This window comes from Bolinopsis microptera, chromosome 2 (assembly GCF_026151205.1).
Source record: "Bolinopsis microptera isolate Bmic1 chromosome 2, MBARI_Bmic_1.0, whole genome shotgun sequence".
Classification (NCBI taxonomy): domain Eukaryota; kingdom Metazoa; phylum Ctenophora; class Tentaculata; order Lobata; family Bolinopsidae; genus Bolinopsis; species Bolinopsis microptera.
This window is the reverse complement of record NC_087073.1, coordinates 745479-767050: the sequence shown is the minus strand read 5'-3', so window position 1 is coordinate 767050 and position 21572 is coordinate 745479. Positions and strand designations below refer to the sequence as shown.

The following is a 21572-nucleotide window of genomic DNA, read 5'->3' as shown; positions in this document are numbered from 1 at the left end:
AAGTGATTTGGATGTGATTGTATTATTCGATCGTTTATTCTAGCAGCATTAATAAGCCGTAAGTAAATTACTGCCCTGTACGCATGATCCCTATGCTCGGCGCTCTTTTCAAGTTCTTGCACGATCCTCTTTTCCGTGAGATTTGGCAATTGACTGGGTAAAATAAATACCAATAAAATGGATTTTAAAGAAATAACAAGATGTGTTTATGGTTGTTCTCCTCAGATATCACGACTCCTAACAGTGTAAACACTAATTAATGCCCCTTCCAGCCATGCCACTGCGAATTTAACCGTCATACTGAAGACGATGACCAGCCCCCAGCATCTTCAGTTAATAGCTGCAAGAAGACTGCGAAATTCACTCCTGCCTCGTAATCTTAATTTACCCTGTGTCCAGATCAGCAAGTATATTACACTAAATCCGCAGGGTTCTCTTAATTTTTTATGTCAAAAAACCTGCCTAATTAAACTAGTGATCTGCATCAACAGCGCAGGTATTTGTTTATTTGGAAGGTGTTCTATTAACGTGCAGGATTTGCTATAAATTCTCTACTCTTTCCGGATGGATTACGGCGATGATAAAGTTAATCGGCAGGATTTCATTAAATTGCAGGATTTTTCGCATGACGACCTGTCAGTAATTATCAATCCTTGCCGGATAGATTCCGGCAGTGATGAAGTTAATTCGGCAGTTTTTCCATTTACTTTTCAGGATTTGTTATAAAATTATAATCCATGCCCAAATAGATTTATAATGCTATAATCTTTTATGGCAGCGTTAAATTTATAAAGTGGCAGGTTTCTTTTATCTTTCTTTAAGTTCTTAAGTTATTTGGAATTTTGTTATTTGGCACAAACTAAAAGTCAATAAACGAGTTGAGTAGCGCAGTCAAAAATTGGCCGGAGTTGATAATAGTGAAACCCATGGCACAGAATTCCAATGGATGAGGTTTATCGTACGAATATACTTATATAGTACGGGGTACCGCAACAATTGACCCCCCCCCCCCCCCCCTCTCGACAAATTGACCCTGATGCAATATTACCCCCGACAATTGACCCATTATTTACACTGGGGTCAATTCAGGGTTAGGGTGAGGGTTTAGGGTCAGGGTTAGGGTCAGGGTTAGTCGTCAGTGTTAGGGTCGGGTTAGGGTCAGGGGTCAGGGTTCGGGTAGGGGTTAGGGTCAGGGTTAGGGTTAGCGTTTAGGGTTAGGGTTAGGGTTCAGGGTAAGGGTTAGGGTCAGGGTGAGGGTTACTGGGTAACACGATTCCTGTCAGCGACATTGTCCGACAGCGACATCTTTTCCGGACTCAGGGTACAGAAAAACGGACAATTTGTTCCGAAATTGTGATTGAATTCAATACAACACATTCCAATTAGAGGGACGTGTTCTGAAACTGTTAATTTGAATACGTAAACATTGCCAACTTGGAGATATGCTCTGAGCCATTAGTGTACTACTAGTTTATTTTCGACCTCGGCAGGCAGGCATGAAGCAACTGCGTTCGTGACATGGCGAGCTCGTAGTCCATGAGAATGTTATTGTGGTATTGGTAGCCAGGCCTCAGAAGCCAGGTGTCTATCCCTCGACATGTCGTCGGATTTTCCGGGAATGAGACTTAGAAGAGGGGGAGGTGCAGCCTGGACAGGGAGAGTCCGTGGACTGTGAAGAGCTCTGATGGAAGAGATTAGGTGCGGATTTGAAGGGACCGTTGGGCGTTGATACGCAAAGCTCCGCGTCCCATTGATCTGCCGTTTTAGGAGTCCCCCAAAAAGAATGATGACGAGTCTGTTCGTCCCATCCAGAGTCCCAGTGCATCATTGGACTGTTGTCGAGTAGAAGAGGATTTAGTTTTGCAGGAATGGTCGCGGTTTCCAGATCTCTCGGGTCTGATGCTGCAGATTGGGTCTGTTTACGGAAGATTGGTTGCCATTGTGGATTGCGATAATGATCTCCATACAACCCGTGCTATTCTATAAGTACTCATGTCGGCTGTGTCTGTGATGTATCGACAGCTTGTTAGTGTACGGCTAGCACAATCCTGTCCTTAACAAGTCAATACGTACGATGGATCAGATTCAATGGATCAAATCAGCATTCGAACAATAGGGAGCAACGTCACGAAATTACCCGTGAGTTTGGTGAAATCGAATGTGACCGACATTCAATATGGATCCGAACATTGGACAGATGTTTCGCCAAAAAAAACGCTCCTGTTCCGACAGCGAAAACTGATCCGAAATCCCCAATTCGGCTGTCGGACGATGTCGCTGTCGGACAGATGTCGCCCAATGGTGTTATGATTAGGGTAAGTATAATAAATATATTTGTTTGGGTCAAAATTTTTTGGGTTTACGGGGGGGGCGGGGGGGGGGGTCAATTTTCAAGTATTATATCCCTTGCACGTTGCTCCACGTGGTTTCTTAAGGTAAATACTTAACTGTCTGTCAAGATAAAGTAAAATCACTATCACTCTAATTCTTAATAAGTTAGAGAGCATCTGTCATTTTAAAACCAGTCGCCTCCCATTTAGAAAGTTCTTACATCTATATACAGTCTACACCTTCAATAATGCGATAATATGTTTGGCCGTTTATAGAGGAGTCGCAGTGTCCCATTTACAGCATTACTGGCCCTCATTACCTTGCATGCTGTACAGTGTTACAACTATATAAGAGAATAAGATATACATTCCTTCACCAAAACTGCGTTTGTCGCTTTCTATTACAAATTTTCCGCTGAAAGTGCCACATCAAAGATCAATTCATATTTGGTAAATAGCAATAATTTGAGTTATAGGTTGACCTCCCACTTAGAGCAGTATGTGGGAGGTCAACCTATAAATTATAGTACGAGCTATTCCAATACGAGAATACGAATTTCGATTAAGGTCCACTTATTAGTGTCACTTTAAACGTTATTGTGACAAATTTCCGATCAAATATCTCATAATCTGAAAAAATAACTGCATATTTAGAACTTATATATTAATTGTAATTGAAGATTTCTTTCAGAATCACTTCAATCACTAAATCTTACAATGGACAATGAACAGGTAGAGGACACTGCAACTGAAAAAGTGCTGTCTCACTACTTAAGAACTAGAAATCTAATCTAAGAAAAATGGCAACCTAAGAACTGTGAGTTAAGCAAACCGTTATTTTCAATAATCGGTTTTTATATACATGCTTATATCGGGTCTCTGAGAAGCTAGACCTCTCAATCTTTCAGGGCAAAGTAATTCGATGGCCAAACACAATTCATAACATTTAGCTTGATCCGATTATCCAAACTATCAACAAATGTGAAAATGACCTCCATTTGAAAAAAATGAACGCGAAAATTTTTCGAGTTGACAAATTCCTCGAACAGTGGTGGTACTAAGTCATACCAGAAGGAAGTATTTCAATTGGGCACTCAGTGACTGAGCTATTTAAGGCCAACGTTTGCACACTGACTTTTGGCCACCTGTACTTTTATACTCAAATTATCATAGACCCGTGTTGGTAACAGGGATAAATATGCAGTGGCGAAAGTACCTAAGAGGCGCAGCGCACCCCCCCCCCTCCTTCCGATAGCAGGGGTTGCCGGAGTGTCGGGCGGTCGTTTTCGCCATGACTTGTGTAGTGACTGATGTATAAAAAGTAATAAACTATAGAGCCATGTAGGCATGTAGCATTCTGTACTCGTAGCTTTTCACAAACAAGTCTCAGTCCTACACCCTTACCTAGTAATAAGGTTATACGGATATTAACAGTATTCCACATTGTTACATCAATTATCCAAAACCCTGCCCAAATAGGTTGTAATACGCCACAAGTGATTCAAATTATCTCGCAACTTACGCAAGATTGCGTTAAATCTGCAGCATTCGACTTTAATATTTAACGGAAAACCTGCCCAATATTGAGCAAAACTGTGGAGAGTAGGTGAAAGGTGAGGCGGTTTTTTTGTAGTTAATTTGCAGGCTTTTCTATAAAAATCAACAACTCGATTAATTAATTACGTGAGATAATCTCTGCACGAATACCGATAAATAGGCAGGTTTTTCGGTTAAATTTTGCAGGATCATTTTAAGACTTCAAATTGTTTCTCAGTCTTATGTAAAAAACCTGCCAAATTAGGAGGCAGGTGCAATGGCTGGAAGGGGCCTTAATTATAATGAGGGAGATAGGAGAACCTGGGTACCTTATAACTGGGTAACCTGGGTAATCAGGGTAATCTGGGTACCTGTGTAAACCTGGTAACCTGGGTAAACAAATGTATTTTTATAGTTGTTCTCATAGATATTCAGACTCGAACCGGTAAACACTAATTGTGTAGAAGGAGATAGAGTGAGTCTACTTCTCATTCCCTACTAACCATCACGTTATTCCAGGTAAACACTTCCAATTATTCATTAATTAGAATTTTAAAGCAATCCATTTAATTCGTGCTGAACAATTCAATTTTGATGGGGAAATTTGAAATCGGATGATAAGTGAACTCTTCGATAAAAACCAATACTTCGCATCAAGCGAAATAATCTTCACTCAACCAGCACCTTTTAATTACACGAGATTTAGCCCAGGATTAATGTTCCCGCTGAGCTTTAGGAGACGACCAAAACACACAGGATTACAGTTCCGCTATGCTCAAAAACCTTACTTGATAGTGGACGATCCTAAAGTGTTTGGGGCGTGCACGTGCCTACGAAGAGTGAGTCATAAAAAGAAAAAGAAATGCTGATTTTAGAATAGGCTGCGGATATGGTCGCAGCTTAATTCTTCTTCTTTTAAAGTCTGTTTAAGGTAACATTGGTTGACAGTTCTGCTCATATCAAGCGAGCTTCCCGAACTGATTATTTCTGTCAGAGTCGGCCGTGTACTAATCGGCAGACTGTGTATCCTGATCATTCACTTGTAATTAACTCCAAGCTAACTAACCAATGTTGTGCAGTGAAGATTAGAGGATTTACTGTGCGACTGCGGTGTTACAGGTTCAGAATACTTGAGGTAACGAGAGAATCAGAGCAAACTGGAACTAAAGTGAATGGGTCGATACTTACCTCAATAATTTATAATTGATTATCTATTAATCTTCACGCAATGTTTACACTTTACACGTTAAAATGGAATTATATATCTCTTTACTGTGCCTTATCAAACATCAAAGATAATTATAGCCTCTCATGGCCTGAATAATAGAGAATTTGGAAACTTCCATTCTGTTTTTTCACACAGATTCACGTAATTAAATTCGTATACAGGGTGAAGTTGAAATGAGTATATATAGTATATCTAATATATATATATATATCCCATAGACACAGTGTTTCGTCCTATTAGGAAATCCAGTATGGCTTCAATTCAATAAGGTTGGTTTTGCGCTGGCGGGTTCGATCAGCAAACCTTGCGATTACTGGCTCGACGCGCACCAACTGGGCCACCAGGCCTTTATAATGAGGGAATTACATAGGTACCAGGGGGGGGGGGGAGTGCTCTACAAACAATATATATATATATTTATTAAACTTTCTATAATATATATGTACAGGTAGGACAGAGATATTGAGGTGATATCAGAAGAGTTAACTTCAAGACATATGAGAGCTGCAGAACCGAGGACAGAAACAAAACCTCGCCTTCTTGATCCTGGTATAGACAATTACTTTAATAGACTGCGCAGTTTGAGAAATCGAGGAGGGTTAACTCTCGTTATTTATTCCGATCTAAACATAACCTCTAAACGTATCTTTATTTTAAGGGCATTTATTATTAAAATACAAACTCTCAGAAAATCTCTTAGAACTTGATCTCTCACAAACAAATGTCGGTTTATTACACCCCGTCCCACAGTGGTAAAGTAAAAGATACGTTCGCGCGACCCCTCCCAGTGTGGCAGCACGACTCGGGTACGTCTTCACTCTGGAGAAACTGATTAAGAAACGAGGATACAACGAGTTGCCCTGGTATTAATGCGGACTCTGCCCCAACTGAGCCCATCATGTTCTCTTATTGGAATAATCAGTATTATCCCTTCAAGTTCAAACAAGGTTAGATCTTGTTAATTATAATGATGAATGTTGAATTGAAGAACATTCCACGGTAATAGGACTTCAAGAGTATATTTCAACCCATTCAAGGGGAGATGTTATCTCTTATCTCTATCTATAGGGCCCCGCTGTTAGGCCCTTAAATAGAGTTATGATGGTCAGTAAATGAGGATAGTAGCACTGGTTTATTCATAAATTTGCGAACTAACAATTACCTCTACCACAGAAACAGATCTGAGCGTGGATAACTGAATTGTGAGACTACGATCTCAACTGAACTACTTGCGCTTCTCAAACCACTTTGATTACTGTTGTCTCGAGTGTGGACCAACCATCCCAGTAGTCAGCTGCTCAGATCTTATGTCCATGAATGTGCAGAAGGCTTTTTTATTCATCTCAAACGGAGGGTACGTCGTTAATGATAACAACCATTATAATTAAAGTTATGTTGGAGATTAGTTAGTTATTAATTTATGTTAAGATTAGTTATGTATTATGTAACTATTAGGAGATTTGTTGTTAACTTTAGTTTCCTATAAATATTTCTGTTACAGTGTGTCACTCTTAAAACCATTGCAGTAAATTAACGCAGATAAATTTCGTTTTTTTTTCCCTACTCTTGCCAGAAGGCAAAAGATCGTAGGATAAGTAATCGGGTTTGGATATATGAGGTGGCCCGATGGACCTGCGGTGACGACCAAAAAGTTGCTCCTTCGCAAATATAGACCACTCCCATATTTTATCTTAAAACTTTTCGAACAATCATAAATTATTACAGATTGAATGCTTCTAAATAAACCCCGTTATAAAAAGGAAAAAAACCGGAATAGCCCTAATTTTCACCTATCCCAGAATATCGAAAAACCAAATTATAGTATTGAAAGAGGGGTAACCAAAAGAACACGGTAGTGTGCAGTAAGAAATACCCACCCGCAATAAACATAGGGCCTGCAACAATTAAATAATCAATGAATCAAACATATAATATTGTACTTATGATAAATATATCACTCTGAAGGCTTCCATTCTCCGAGTTATGGTCTGCTTACGTTCAGATTAGTGAACTTTGTCCGGCTCTGCTGTCCTTTTATTCAAGGTTGTTAAATACGTATTCGGAGGGAATACGTATTGGATACGAATACGTATTTAATGCTCGAAAATTGACGTTATTACGAAAAGGTGTGTGGCTTGAAGCTTGAAATTGATCACGGACGGTCTTTAAAATTCTGAACATCAAAATCATTAAATATGGTATAATATGTAATTGATAATTTCGCAAAAAAGTTAGCCTTATCCGGATTATCCATGAATTTGATTACAAATTTAAGTTTTCATTGTATAAAACTGCACTCCTTAATGCATGATTCTAATGATGCGGGTGGCGCGCAGCTGTAATGTTATTTTGACCAAATCAGCGTATTACGGCGTATTATGGCGTATTCGTGGGACGTATTTAACAATCAATAGAAATTACGTATTACGGCGTATTAGAACGTATTCTTTTTAGAAACCGAAACGTCGTATTATTTCACGAAAAATTTGAGTATTTAACACCCTTGCTTTTATTGAGTAGCTGTACGACAACTTTCTTGTAGCTATTCTTGTCTGCAGCTGATCTATCAGGACGGAGTTATGTTAAAACAGAAGTAAATAATTAAGTGTTATAGGAAACGTTGTTAGGATGCGCGCGAGCTAGCCATGTGTTAATTAATTACAGTGAAATTTCCTCCTTCGGCAAAGTTATTTTCCGCAATTTTCTGGATGTCAATCTTAACCATTGCAGTATAATTAACGCTATAAATTTAGATTTTTTATTTACAGTCCTTCAATTATTAGCAAATTAACAATATTAATTTATAATATCAGGGAGGATTGAACAACTCACATGTATATTTCAACTTTTAGTAGCTCCCATTTCACAGCCACTCCTCCAGGAATGTTCGACGAGACAGTTATGACCACCAACGTAAACATGATCATGATGTACTGGTACGGTACCGCTACCAGAGGAGGTGACCTTACTGGATATGGTAGAACACTGCTCGTTGTAAAACGTAGGTAACCTTGGTAAACCTTGGTAACCTGGGTAACCTGGGTAACCTTGGTAACTGGGTAACCTGGTAACTGAGAGTAACCTGGAGTACCTCGAGTAACCTGAGTAACCTGGGTAACAGCGTACCCTGAGTAAACCTGGGTAACCTTACCTTTGATTGATGGATATTTTATCTTGCATAACAATTTGACTTCTTTTAATATCGCTTACAATTGTTTTATTTTGAGGTGTTGAGAGAATCTAGGCTGGAAAATTTGCTGGCATTTGACGTGACCACTAACACACAAATGTACTATGGTTTTAAAAGGAAACTCTTGCTCATACAAGCAGCAAAGATTACGAATCAAGCTCCAGACTCTGAATGAGACACAGAGGCACCACGTGGGTACCTCAATAAATACACAGAGTGATTTACTTCTAGAAAAACCTCTCATTAATCACAATAATTGGGGATACAGCCTACAGGGACTATTATATTGTAGAGCTGACACTGTCAAACAGTTGTCGAACAACTTGGATGATAACTAAGTCTGTTGCTGAGGACCCGTGACCGTTGATATTTTGTGATATTTATTATAATTTAAGGTTTGAAAATTCAATTACTTGCGTCATTCAGTTTATATACGGGAAAATGCATTATGTATTATCTAACTGTTCAGTAATTTTATAAAATTTGTACCGATTCGGGCACTAAAAATGAAAACCCTGAATACTTTGGCCTAAAATTCTGTCAAATATCATGTTTGAATCTGAACAGAAATGGAATAATTTATAATCTACACTTTTCCGTTCTGTAATAAAGTCTTCTAGAAAGTACCTCAATGTACTTGACCCAAATTTCACAGTTTTTGACAAAATTTTTCTCCAGTGACCAATTAAAGCAGTGAACAATAGATGGCATTTGACACAATCTGAGTGCGGAAGTTTGATTTCGTCGGAGGAAGCCACAGCAGTAAGCTTAACAAACCGAAAAGTTGTATTTCAAAATTTGTCCCATTTTTAAATGTGAAATTATCTGAACACAAATTTGACAGATCGGATGAACTTTTTTGCCCAGAACAATTAGTCAGCTAATTGATGATGGTTATGAAACCAAACTTGATGTATGGGAGTCAAAATCCCGAATAAATTGCAATCATATTGTCCCAATCTCTGTTCCCATTATCAGTTTTTGACGGATGAAATTTCCAGGACGAAATTATTTACAGTTTTTTATGATTTTTCACGACCAACAATAAGTAAGTCAACTATAGGTGCCATATGCACGACTGAGGTGCTGGAAGTTTGATTTCGGGCGGAGGAAGCCACAGCAGAGAAAAGCTCAAAACAAAACGAAAAGCTGTATTTTAAACTTCTGTCCCATTTTCAATGTGAAAATTTTTGAACACAAATTTGACAGATTGGAAGAAATTTTTGCCCAGAAACAAAATTAGCAGCTATTGATCATGGTATGAAACCAAAATTGAGGATACTGGGAGGTCAAAATCCCGAATAAAAACTGCAAAAATCATTGTCCAATCTCTGTTCCCATTTCAGTTTTTGAAGATGATATTTCCAGGACCAAAAATTTTACTGTTTTTATGATTTTGTCACCCGCAAACCAATTAGTAAGTCAACTTATAGGTGCCATATGACACGATTGAGGTTGTGGAAGTTTGATTTCGGTTCGAGGAAGCCCACAGCAGAACGCTTAACAAAACGAAAAGTTGAATTTTCAAGATTCTGTCCATTTTCATATGTGAATTTTTTCTGAACACAAATTTGACAGATGGATGAATATTTTTGACAGAAACAAAAATTATCAGCTAATTGATCATGGTATGAAACCAAATGAGGTACTGGGAGTCAAATCACGAATCAAACTGCAAATCATATTGTTCCAATCTCTGGCCCATTTTCAGTTTTGAAGATGAAATTTCCAGGACCGAAATTTACAGTTTTTACTGATTTTGTCTCCCCCGCAATCGATTAGTAAGTCAACTATAGGTGCATAAGTCACGATTGAGTGCTGCTCTGTTTGATTTCGGTCGGAGGAAGCCCACAGCAGAAAGCTTAAAAAACGAAAAGTTGTATTTTCAAAAATTCTTGTCCCATTTTCAATTGAAAATTTTTGAACACAAATTAGACAGATTGGAGAACTTTTTTGACCAGAAACAATAAGCAGCTAATTGATGATGGTATGAAACCAAATTGAGGTACTGGGAGGCAAAAATCCTGAATAAAACTGCAATAATCATATTGTCCAATCTCTGTTCCCAGTTTCAGTTTTTGAAGATGAAAATTTCAGACCGAAATTTTTACAGTCTTTTACTGATTTTGTCACCCGCAACATTTAAAGTCAACTATAGGTGCCATATGACACGATTGAGGTGCTGGACGTTTGATTTTCGGTCGGAGGAAGCCCACAGCAGAAAGCCCTTAACAAAACGAAAGTTGTATTTTCAAAATTCTGTCCCATTTTCAAATTTATTTTTTCTGAATACAATTTGACAGCAGATTGGAAGAAATTTTTTGCCAGAAAAAAAATTAGCAGCTAATTGATCATGGTATGAACCAAATTGATGGTACTGGAGTCAAAATCGAATAAATCTGCAAATCATATTGTCCAATCTCTGTCCATTTTCATTTTTTGAAGATGAAATTTCCAGGACCCGAAATTTTTACAGTTTTTACTGATTTTGTCACGAAACCAATTAGTAAGTCAACTATAGGTGCCATATGACACGATTGACGTGCTGGAGTATGATGCGGTTGAGGAAAGCCCACACGCAGAAAGCTTAACAAAACGAAAGTTGTATTTTCAAAATATCTGTCCCATTTTCAAATTTGAAATTTTCTGAACACAAGTTGACAGATTGGATGAACTTTTTGCCCAGAAACAATTAGCAAGCTAGTTGATGATGTATGAAACCAATTGAGGTACTTAGAGTCAAAATCCGAATAAAATTGCAAAATCATATTGTCCCAATCTCGGTCCCATTTTCAGTTTTTGAAGATGAAATTTCCATGACCGAAAATTTTTACAGTTTTTACTGATTTTATCACTGCAACAATTAGTAAGTAAAAACTATAGGTGCCAATAGAACACGATGAGGTGCTGGAGGTTTTGATTTCGGTCGGAGGAAGCCCCAGCAGAAAGCTTAACAAAACGAAAAGTTTGTATTTCAAAAAATTCTGTCCCATTTTCAAATTTTGAAATTTTCTGAAACAAAATGTTGACAGATTGATGATATTTTTGCCCAGAACAAATTAGCAGCTAATTGATCTTGGTATGAAACCAAATTGAGGTACTGGGAGTCAAAATCCCGAATAAAACTGCAAAATCATACTGTCCAATCTCTGACCCATTTTTCAATTTTTTGAAGATGAAATTTCCAGGACGAAATTTTAAGTTTTTAGATTTTGGACACCGCAAACCAATTAATAGTCAACTATAGGTGGCCATATAACACGATTAAGGTGCTGGAGTTCGATTTCGGTCGGAGGAAAGCCCACAGCCAAAAAGTTAACAAAAAGAAAAGTAAATTTTCAAGATTCTGTCCCTTTTTACAAATGTGAAAGTTTCTGAACACAAATTTGAAGATTGGATTAAATTTTTGCTAAGAAACAAATTAGCAGCTAATTGTCATGGTATGAAAACCGAATTGATATAATTGAGGTATGGGAGTCAAATCCCGATAAACTGCAAAAAATCTATTGTCCCAATCTCTGTCCCATTTTCCATTTTTTCAAGATGAATTTCCAGGACCGCAATTTACAGTTTTTTACTTATTTTAGTCACCCGCAACCAATTAGTAAGTCAACTATAGGTGCATATGACCCGATTGACGTGCTGGAAGTTGATTTCGTTCGGAGGAAGCCCACAGCAGAAAGGCTTAAACCAAACCGAAATTTTGTATTTTCAAAATTCTGTCCCATTTTCAAATTTGAATTTTCTGACACAAATTTGACAGATTGGGATGAACTTGTGCAAGAAACAAAATAGCAGCTAGTGATGATGATCATGAACCAAAACTGAGGTAGGGAGTCACAAATCCCGAATAAAAATTGCAAAATCATATTGTCCCAATCTTGTCCCATTATTAGGTTTTTGAAGATGAAAATTTACATGACCGAAATTTTAAAGTTTTTTTTACTGATATTATCACGAACAATTAGTAAGTCAAACTTAGGTGCCATATGACCCGATTAAGGTGCTTGGAAGTTTGATTTCGGTCGGAGGTAAGCCACAGCAGAAAGCTAACAAAACGAAAAAGTTGTATTTTCAAAAATCTGTCCCATTTTCAAAATTCTGAAATTTTCGAACACAAATTTGACAGATTGGGATGAAATTTTTGCCAGAAACAAATTAGCAGTAAATTGATATGGTATATGAAACCCAAAAAATTGAGGTTCGGGAGTCAAAATCCGAAATATAAAATAAAACTGCAAATCATTATGTCCCAATCTCTGGTCCATTTTCATTTTTTGAAGATGAAATTTCCAGGACCGAATTTTACAGTTTTTACTGGATTTTGTCACCCGCCAACCAATTAGCAAGTTCAATATAGCTGCCTTTAACACGATTAAGGTGCTGGAAGGGAAGTTCTATTTCGGTCGGAGTGAAAAGCCACAGCAAAAGCTTAACAAACGAAAGTTAAATTTTCAAGATCCCATTTTCACAATGTTCCCGAAATTTTCTGAACACAACTTTGGACGATGGATGAAAATTTTTGCCCAGAATCAAAATTAGCAGCTAAATTGATCATGGTATGAACCGAATTGACTAATTGAGGTACTGGGAGTCAAAAATCGAATAAAAATGCCAAAATCATTATTGTCCCAATCTCTGTTCCATTTTCATTTTTGCAAGATGAAATTTCCAGGACCGAAATTTTACGTTTTTACTGATTTTGTCACCCGCAACCATTAGTAAGTCAACTCTAGGTGCCATCTGACACGATTGACGTGCTGGAAGTTTGATTTCGGTCGGAGGAGCCCACAGCTGACAGCTTAACAAAAACGAAAGTTGTATTTTCACAATTCTGTCCCATTTTCAAATTGCAATTATCTGAAACACAACATTTGCCAGATTGATGCAATTTTTGCCCAGGAAACAAATTAGCAGCTAATTGATCATGGTATGAAACCAAATTGAGTATGGGAAGTCAAAATCCGAATAAAACTGAAACTCATACTGTCCCAATCTATGTCCCATTAGCATTTTTTGGAAGATGAAATTTCCACAGGACCGAAATTTTACAGTTTTTACTGATTTTGCACCCGCAACCAAAATTAGCAAGTCAAAACTATAGCTGCCAATTAACCCGATTAGGTGCTGAAGTTCGATTTTCGGGTCGGAGGAAGCCCCACAGCAAACAGCTTAACAAAACGAAAGTTAAATTTTTCAAGATCCCATTTTCAATGTGCAATTTTCTGGAACACAAATTTGACAGATTGGATGAAATTTTTGCCAGAAACAAATTAGCAGCTAATCGATCATGGTATGAAAACCGAATGACTAATTGAGGTACTGGGGAGTCAAACTCCCGAATTTAAATGCCAAAATCATATTGTCCCAATCTCTGTCCCATTTTCATTTTATCAAGATGAAAATTTCCAGGGACCGAAATTTTACAGTTTTTACAGATTTGTCACCCGCAACCATTCGTAAGTCAACTTAGGTGCCATATGACACGATTTGGACCGTTGGATGGAAGTTTGATTTCGGTCGGAGGATGCCCACAGCAGAAAGATTAAACAAAACGAAAAGTTGTATTTTCAAAATTCTGTCCCATTTTCAAATTTCGACTTTTTGAACACAAATTTGACGATTGGATGAACAATTTTGCCAGAAGAACAATTAGCAGTAATTTATCATGGTATTAAACCAAATTGAGGGTACTGGGCGTCAAAATCCGAAATAAACTGCAAAATCATACTGTCCCAATCTCTGTCCCATTTTCATTTTTTTGAAGATGAAATTTCCAGGGACCGAAATTTTACTTTTTTTACTGTAATTTTGTCACCCGCAATAATTGTAAGTCAACTATAGGTGCATATGACACGATTGATGGTACTGGATGTTTGATTTCGGTCGGAGGAAGCCCACAGCAGAAAGCTTAACAAAACGAAAAGCTGTATTTTCAAAATTCTGTCCCATTTTCAAATTGTGAAATTTTCTGAACACAAATTGACAGATTGGATGAACTTTTTGCCCAGAAACCAATTAGCAGCTAATTGATGATGGTATGTAACGAATTGAGGTACTGGCATGGGAGTCAAATACCGAATAAAATTGCAAAAATCATATTGTCCAATCTCTGTCCCATTTTATTTTGAGATGAATTTCAGGACAGAAATTTTAAGTTTTTACTGATTTTTGTCACCCGCAAACCATTTGTAAGTAACTATAGGTGCCATATGACACGATGAGGTGCTGGAAGTTTGATTTCGGTAGGAGTAAGCCTACAGCAGCAAGCTCACAAAACGAAAATCTGATTTCAAAATTCGTCAATTTTAAATGTGAAATTTTCTGAACAACAAATTTGGACAGATTGGATGAACTTTTTTGCACAGAAAACAAAATTGCAGCTAATTTGATCATGGTATGAACCAAAATTGATGGTATGGGAGTCAAATTCCAGAATAAAACTGCAAACTCATACTGTCCCAATCTCTGTCCCATTTTTCATTTTTTGAAGATGAATTTCCAGGACCGAAATTTTACATTTTTTACTCGATTTTGTCACCGCAACTTAATTAGTTAAGTCACTATAGGTGCCATATGACACGATTGAGGTACTGGAAGTTTGGATTTCGGTTCGGAGGAAGCCCACAGCAGAAAAGCTTAACAAAACGAAAGCTGTGTAATTTTCAAAAATTCTGTCCATTTTCAAATGTGAAATTTTCTGAAACAAAATTGACAGATTTGATTGAACTTTTTGCCAAGAAACCAATTAGCAGCTAATTGATGAGGGTATGAAAAAACGACTTGAGGGGGTACTGGCATGGGAGTCAAAATCCCGAATAAAATTTGCAAATCATATGTCCCAATCTCTGTCACATTTTCTGTTTTTGAAGAGAAATTTCAGGACCGAAATTTTACAGTTTTACCTATTTTTTCACCGCAACCGATGAATAAGTCAACCATATCTTTTCCCTGGCACGTGTTATTAACCAATCAAAATCAAATTACCACAATTCCTATCACGTGTTAAAGACAATATAATGGATCCACCTCCCATCAAGAAGTCAAGAGACAATTTACTGCAGTGTTCTAAAGGTATAATAGACTACCTGGAGGACCCAGGTGATTATGTCATAAACATAATAATCGAATAGAGTTTGACATGCTGAAGCGCCTCCAGGTAAAGTAATAAACACGAACACGTCGGTATAATTTAATTTGAATACCTTCCCGGACCAGTGTGGAGGTCATTTTACTTCCTGGCACGTGACCCGATTATTATCCAAATCAGCTTTAGCAATGGCATTCAGAACCAGAATACCTTAATTCCACGTGTCCAAACTCCAAGCCAATATAATGGTTCACCTATCAACAAGACTAAGGATCTGAATCTCACGCAATATTAACCTTTATTATTTCTAAAAGACACTAACTCCGTCGAGTATAATCCAATTTGAATACCATCTCCGACTGTATAAGTGCAGATGCAGGGTAGTAGGGGTTATTGTAAGACTTGTAGTATGGGGTTTAAACCTTGGTACTACAGTATATAACTGCACAAAATTTGTTATTGGTTAAACATCTTACTGCAGAATTCCCGCTTATGTCTTTAACTGCAAAACTCCCACTAGCGTTGTCAATGCATGGTGTATTTGTACTTGTAGTGCTATTTACAACTAACGTTTTCTTATACCATGTTTCTTCACATTATACCTCATTCCTCACTATCTTCTCTAATATTCTTAACTATTCTCCAGATCCAGAACACCGAAACTTGTGTACAAGTTGTTTTAAATTCCTGGCTAATGCCCAATATAATGCTTGTTCTTAAAAACTTATGCTTAATAAGACACATGCACTAACATTAACATCTAACTCCAGAACTCCCCTTACGTTTTCGGGTTCTCGATACAGGCTGTGTACTTGTAGTACTTTTAAATTGAACAACAACATGTTTTCACACTCGTTTCATTCTTCGTTATCTGCCTGGTTCTGGAATGGGGTTCACTGATTGGAAACCATGGTAACGATAATCAACGCATTGAGGTGATTTTTGGGTAAGTACCAACCAACCTTCATTTTGTGTTTTGTGACAATGCTCTTGTTGTTTAAAGTATATCGTATGTAGTATGTTTAGTGTTGAAGTTCAAAAAAAGAAATGCACTGAAATATATGGAGACTAAACCTTGTAACCAATATGGAAAATTTAATCTGGATTTGGAGCAAGAAAAGGCAAATATGCTGCATCAATTGTTGTTAATGTATCAAAAGTAAAAACAAAATATTTTTTCAGAGATGTGTTGTTAGGGAGTGTTTGACGTCAGCGGCCACGCTGTATATTCTAGAACATTCGTGGACTTGTTTCAGTCTCACTTTAGAAGTTATGTAGACGAGCTCAACATCACTACTCGTAAGTGTAGACATTTTCTTCTCTGCTGTTAGATCAGTTTAATTTTGAAATCATAATTGATATCGCATTTAAACTAGAAATCTATTTTAGAAGAACTACTTTAAATGATTCTAAAAAACAATTCTACTCGTGTCTGTCTCTCATGGGTTAATTTGTTTCACCTCCCCCAGAAATCAGGATCCCGGTACGATAAGAGCAGAGTAGTGACTCTTGTCGCAGCCCCGTGATCTGGGTCCAGGGGGGGGGTTATAAGAAGATATTCAGTCCTGTCAGCAACTGTTTACTCTTACCTTACCGGTTTATAAAACTCGTTCTAGATTTAAGAGTTATGTAGGCAGTACTTTTCATTATTTCTATTTAAGACGCTCTGAAGTTTAACTCAAATACCGATTAAGATTTTGTAAACAGGCGCATTACATTCCTCCACAATACTTAACCCAATCTAAGGTTTTATAGGACCAGGATCCAAAACCAGATGAGAGATCAGTACTAGACATTGACATCAGCGTTAACATTACTCACATAGGCTACGGTATCATGGAGTCTGTTATCCTACATCTACTGACTCTGGAGATCCCCCTTCTTTAAAAAGTTGTTAACATTGCTAGAGTTTATATTAGTATGTATTGATTCAAATCACTTTATTTCGACCTGCAGCTCTGATTCTGATGCGGAGCGTTTCCTGAGGTCATTAGTTTTCATTTGTTCTTACCCTCAGTGTTCATAGTTAGTAAATACATAATATTTAAACATTTTTGCTTCTCCAAATCTGAGCCTTTTCCCAAATCGTTGAGCTCGCAAAAATGCTTTTCTTTGAGGCTTGACCCACTTTTTCTGGAAAATTTTTAGGCTGCCGATCGTTATTACAAATTTTGAAACGACTCTTTTGCCATAAGGGTTATCGAGATGCCGCTTTTTTAATGGTTCTGCTGCCACTAATGACTGTCCTCCCAAGCAGCCACAATTCATTCGCAAACAATGTAATTGTTGAATATTGAGTTGAGACAGTTGCCATAGAGTCCATTATGCATAACTGTTTGATTCCTCTAAAATTCAATGAGGAGAAGAAAAGTGGATTTGAACTTCACAATTTCAGTTTCAGTAGAATTCCAACAAAAATATAACAAAAACAATATATTTATGGCGCAGTGACAGAGATACAATATTTAATATGATTTAAACTCTGTTAACAGTATCGGCGGTTCTCGTGCGCGGCTTGAAAACAAGAGCCTCGCGTGTTACGTAAAATTTACCACAATTCTAGGAAATCGAAACACAGAACATGATCTTTCTGGGTACGTGATAAGGGGGAGCCAAGCAATGCAACTACTTGTAAAACCGTAAACATGTGTCGAGATACAGTAGCTACACATGCGCTGGCTCTTCTTGTTTTGCGGAAATTCGCTGAAACTCAATGATAAACTTGACATAAGGTAGATGAAGAGGTCGTCAAGGTAAAGTCAAGTTTCTTCGACCAGGTGGTTAAAGAATTATTAAATTCCGAAGTAGTCAAGAACTTAGAACGGTCAAACCTTCATGTGTTAAAGCAGCACTGTAATCAAAATGTAACCTTAACTCTGAGAGGTCAAAATATGCACAGTTCAGTGATAGCAAACAGAAAGATGGTCGCCGTGTTAAGTTGTTTGATGTGATTCAGTGAATTTGATGTGAGATGTCCCAACTTCTTTACACCAATCCTGTTAACATTTAAAGTCAATACTTGACTTAACGTCATACATTTGAATGTTTGTAGGATCCCATCTTCAATTATAAGTATGTATATAAATTATGATGATATCATGGTTTTGTATCATGATTGAAACATTTGTCTGACTCAACCGGTCGTTTCATTTTGTATCTAGCTCTCGGCTTGCCGATTGAGCACTGTAAGCACCACACAATTAAATTATGTGTATACAGTGGACCCTAGTTTGTGATTTATCCCTCACCGATACACTGCGTCAAGACACTGGGTCTTGAGTGAAGCCACACCACTATACCTTAAAAACAAATATCAAAACGGTAAAATATTTGAGTAAGCGCCTTTAAACCGCGGAGAGAAGTTGTGTTTTAACACAGGTAACACAGGTGATACAGGTGATACAGGTGAGTGGTGACACAGGTGACACAGGTGATACTGGTGATACAGGTGAGTGGTGACACAGGTGATACAGGTGATACAGGTGAGTGGTGACACAGGTGACACAGGTGATACTGGTGATACAGGTGAGTGGTGACACAGGTGACACAGGTGATACTGGTGAGTGGTGACACAGGTGACACAGGTGATACTGGTGAGTGGTGACACAGGTGACACAGGTGATACAGGTGATACAGGTGAGTGGTGACACAGGTGACACAGGTGATACTGGTGAGTGGTGACACAGGTGACACATCCAGAAAGTTTTATATTTCCTCCCAGATGCGTTTTTTTCTAAATTCTGTGGCCCGCTCGCTTCGCTCGCAAGTTTGGGGTGGGGGCTGTCGGCGAGCGAAGCGAGTCGACGTGTCCAATCCAGCTGCGCAGCGAGCGAAGCGAGCAAGCTGTGGCAGGGGTCCAGGGGCGGAGCCCCTTGGCGGGGACTAGGGGGCGCAGCCCCCGGAAATTTTTTGCGAAATAGGGTGTTTTAGACGGCATTTGGCATTAAAGAAATTTGTAGGACAGCAATAAACTGGGATTGAAAAGAATCAAGTACTCACGTAAATTTGGTAACTTCACAACAGCAATCTGCATTCTCCAATCAGAATATTTCACTGTGTTCCAAAACTGACAGGATGTTCCTCTTTGATTTTTATACAATCGAAACATTTTCTTCAAAAATTTCCTCAATTAATTTGTCTTTATTCCAAAAAAATATTTCGAAATTTAGGAGTAACTTCTCAAAAATTTCCTCTTTTTCTCCCGTTTTTCCTCCCAAAAAAAAATTTCCTCCCAGGCTGCCTCCCAGGCTGCCTGGCAAGATGGCGTGTTTCTGGATGTGGGGACACAGGTGCCACAGGTGACACAGGTGACACAGGTGACACAGGTGATACAGGTGAGTGGTGACACAGGTGATAAGGGTGACACAGGTGACACAGGTAACACAGGTGACACAGGTAACACAGGTGACACAGGTGACACAGGTGACACAGTGACCTTTATGGTAAACAGTAGTCAATAACTACACACAGTTATGGTAAGTATCAGTTATAATAAACTTTAAAAACATTTACCTGTTCATCTATTATCTGAGGTTTGATGATTATACATAGGATGTAGTTTGATAGTAGGAGGGAATAGAGCAATACTAGTAACCCTGGTAACACATCTGAAATATAGAGGTAGTTAAAGTAGAGCAATACTTTTTTGTTTTGTTTGGGGACCGGTTTTTTATACCCGGCCAATGTTTACAAAATAATATAATACATAACAATATAATTTTATTTAATATGCGTGAATATGAAAATTGAAAATGTTGATTACGTCTATTCATTAAAAACAAAAACAGAAACTTTAAAAATTAAAACTTGTATATCATGATTTATTAACATATAGTGACAAATAATTTGATTTGATACGACAGATGATCACACGCACTGTTTTATAAGCTACTTGAGGTTAAAACAAAAAAGAATAACTGAGCCCATGTCTTATCAGCACCTGCTAGCGCTATCTATATGATGCTATTAATATGACAGTGAATGGGCAGTGAAAAAAGTGGCATATGGTTGATAGTGACTAGTGTGCTAACCGTCTGGTTTTATTTATTCCTTAGTTTATTCTCGGTAGTTGATTTGTTGTGTGCCTGATCTTGTCGATTTACGTAGCCCGGGTAAATTATGTAACAGAAAAGGTGGCCATTCTTCATCGTTTCCTGAGCTTTGTAGTTCTATCATTACACGCTTCGCTGATTTCTTATATATGCTTATTGAGAAAATGCTAGATGGGCAAGTTATGCGACTAATGTTGTGCTCGGTAATAGCTAATATAGGACCTTTATACAGAACACTAGCGCGTAGATCTGGTTGAGAGAACGTTGTTAGCCAGTCGATATTGTCGTCATAAGACGTGCCATACTTTGGTATATCGGGAGGAAATAAGTCTTTTATCGACGACGGCAGAAGGCCAGGCATGTAAGTTATCTTGTGCATCAGAGTCAGAGCATTTTTTATGATGACCCCGTGTACAGATAATATTTCGTACTCTTTAAACGTAGTTTTAGTATGATCCGGAAGCTTACCGTCCTTGTAATAGTAATTCACGTAGCCCGGCATAACTGCTCGTATTCCCTGCTTTTGTTTAGTGAACAGTGATTCAATATGGGATTTTGCAGCAAAGCCCCAAACTAGTGAACAGAAATTTAAGTGAGATTGTACAAAACTTTGGAAGATCTGTAAGCGTGCTTTGATTGGTAATTTGCGTTTTATTTTGAACATAATACCTATAAACCGTGACATTTTTGTTTTGACGGCTCGGATGTGGCTGGCCCATTTTAGTTTGTCGTCGACGATAACTCCTAAAAACCTGGCCTCCGTTTTGCGTTCTATAGGAGAGTTGTCGATACTTACTTGTAGAGACGATAGATCTACCCGTCTTTTTGAAAATACCATATAGCAAGTCTTCTTCAGATTAAGAGCTAGGCCGTTCGAGTTAACCCATTTTATCAACACGTCAGTGAGGTGGTTTACTTTGGATATAATGTCTTGTACATTTGATCCGGTGATAATAATGTTTGCGTCGTCTGCGTATAATATAAATTTAGCTAGGTTACTGATTCCTGGTAAGTCATTGATATATATGACAAAGAGCAGGGGGCCTAATATGCTCCCTTGTGGAACACCGTATATCATAGATTCTAATGATGAATTGGAGCCGTTTAGGGAAACAAATTGACTGCGACCACTGAGGTATGACTCGAA

General features: G+C 37.9%; 1 protein-coding gene across 1 annotated transcript in view; it reads right to left on the bottom strand.

Annotated features, from left to right (window-relative positions):
• Positions 1 to 21572, bottom strand: part of LOC134811125 (zinc finger DHHC domain-containing protein 4-like) — an 80779-nt gene that overhangs the window by 38652 nt on the left and 20555 nt on the right. The window contains exon 3 of the mRNA XM_063817864.1: positions 19887 to 19981. The gene's annotated coding sequence lies outside the window, so the exon portion shown is untranslated. The remainder of the gene's footprint in view (positions 1 to 19886; positions 19982 to 21572) is intronic.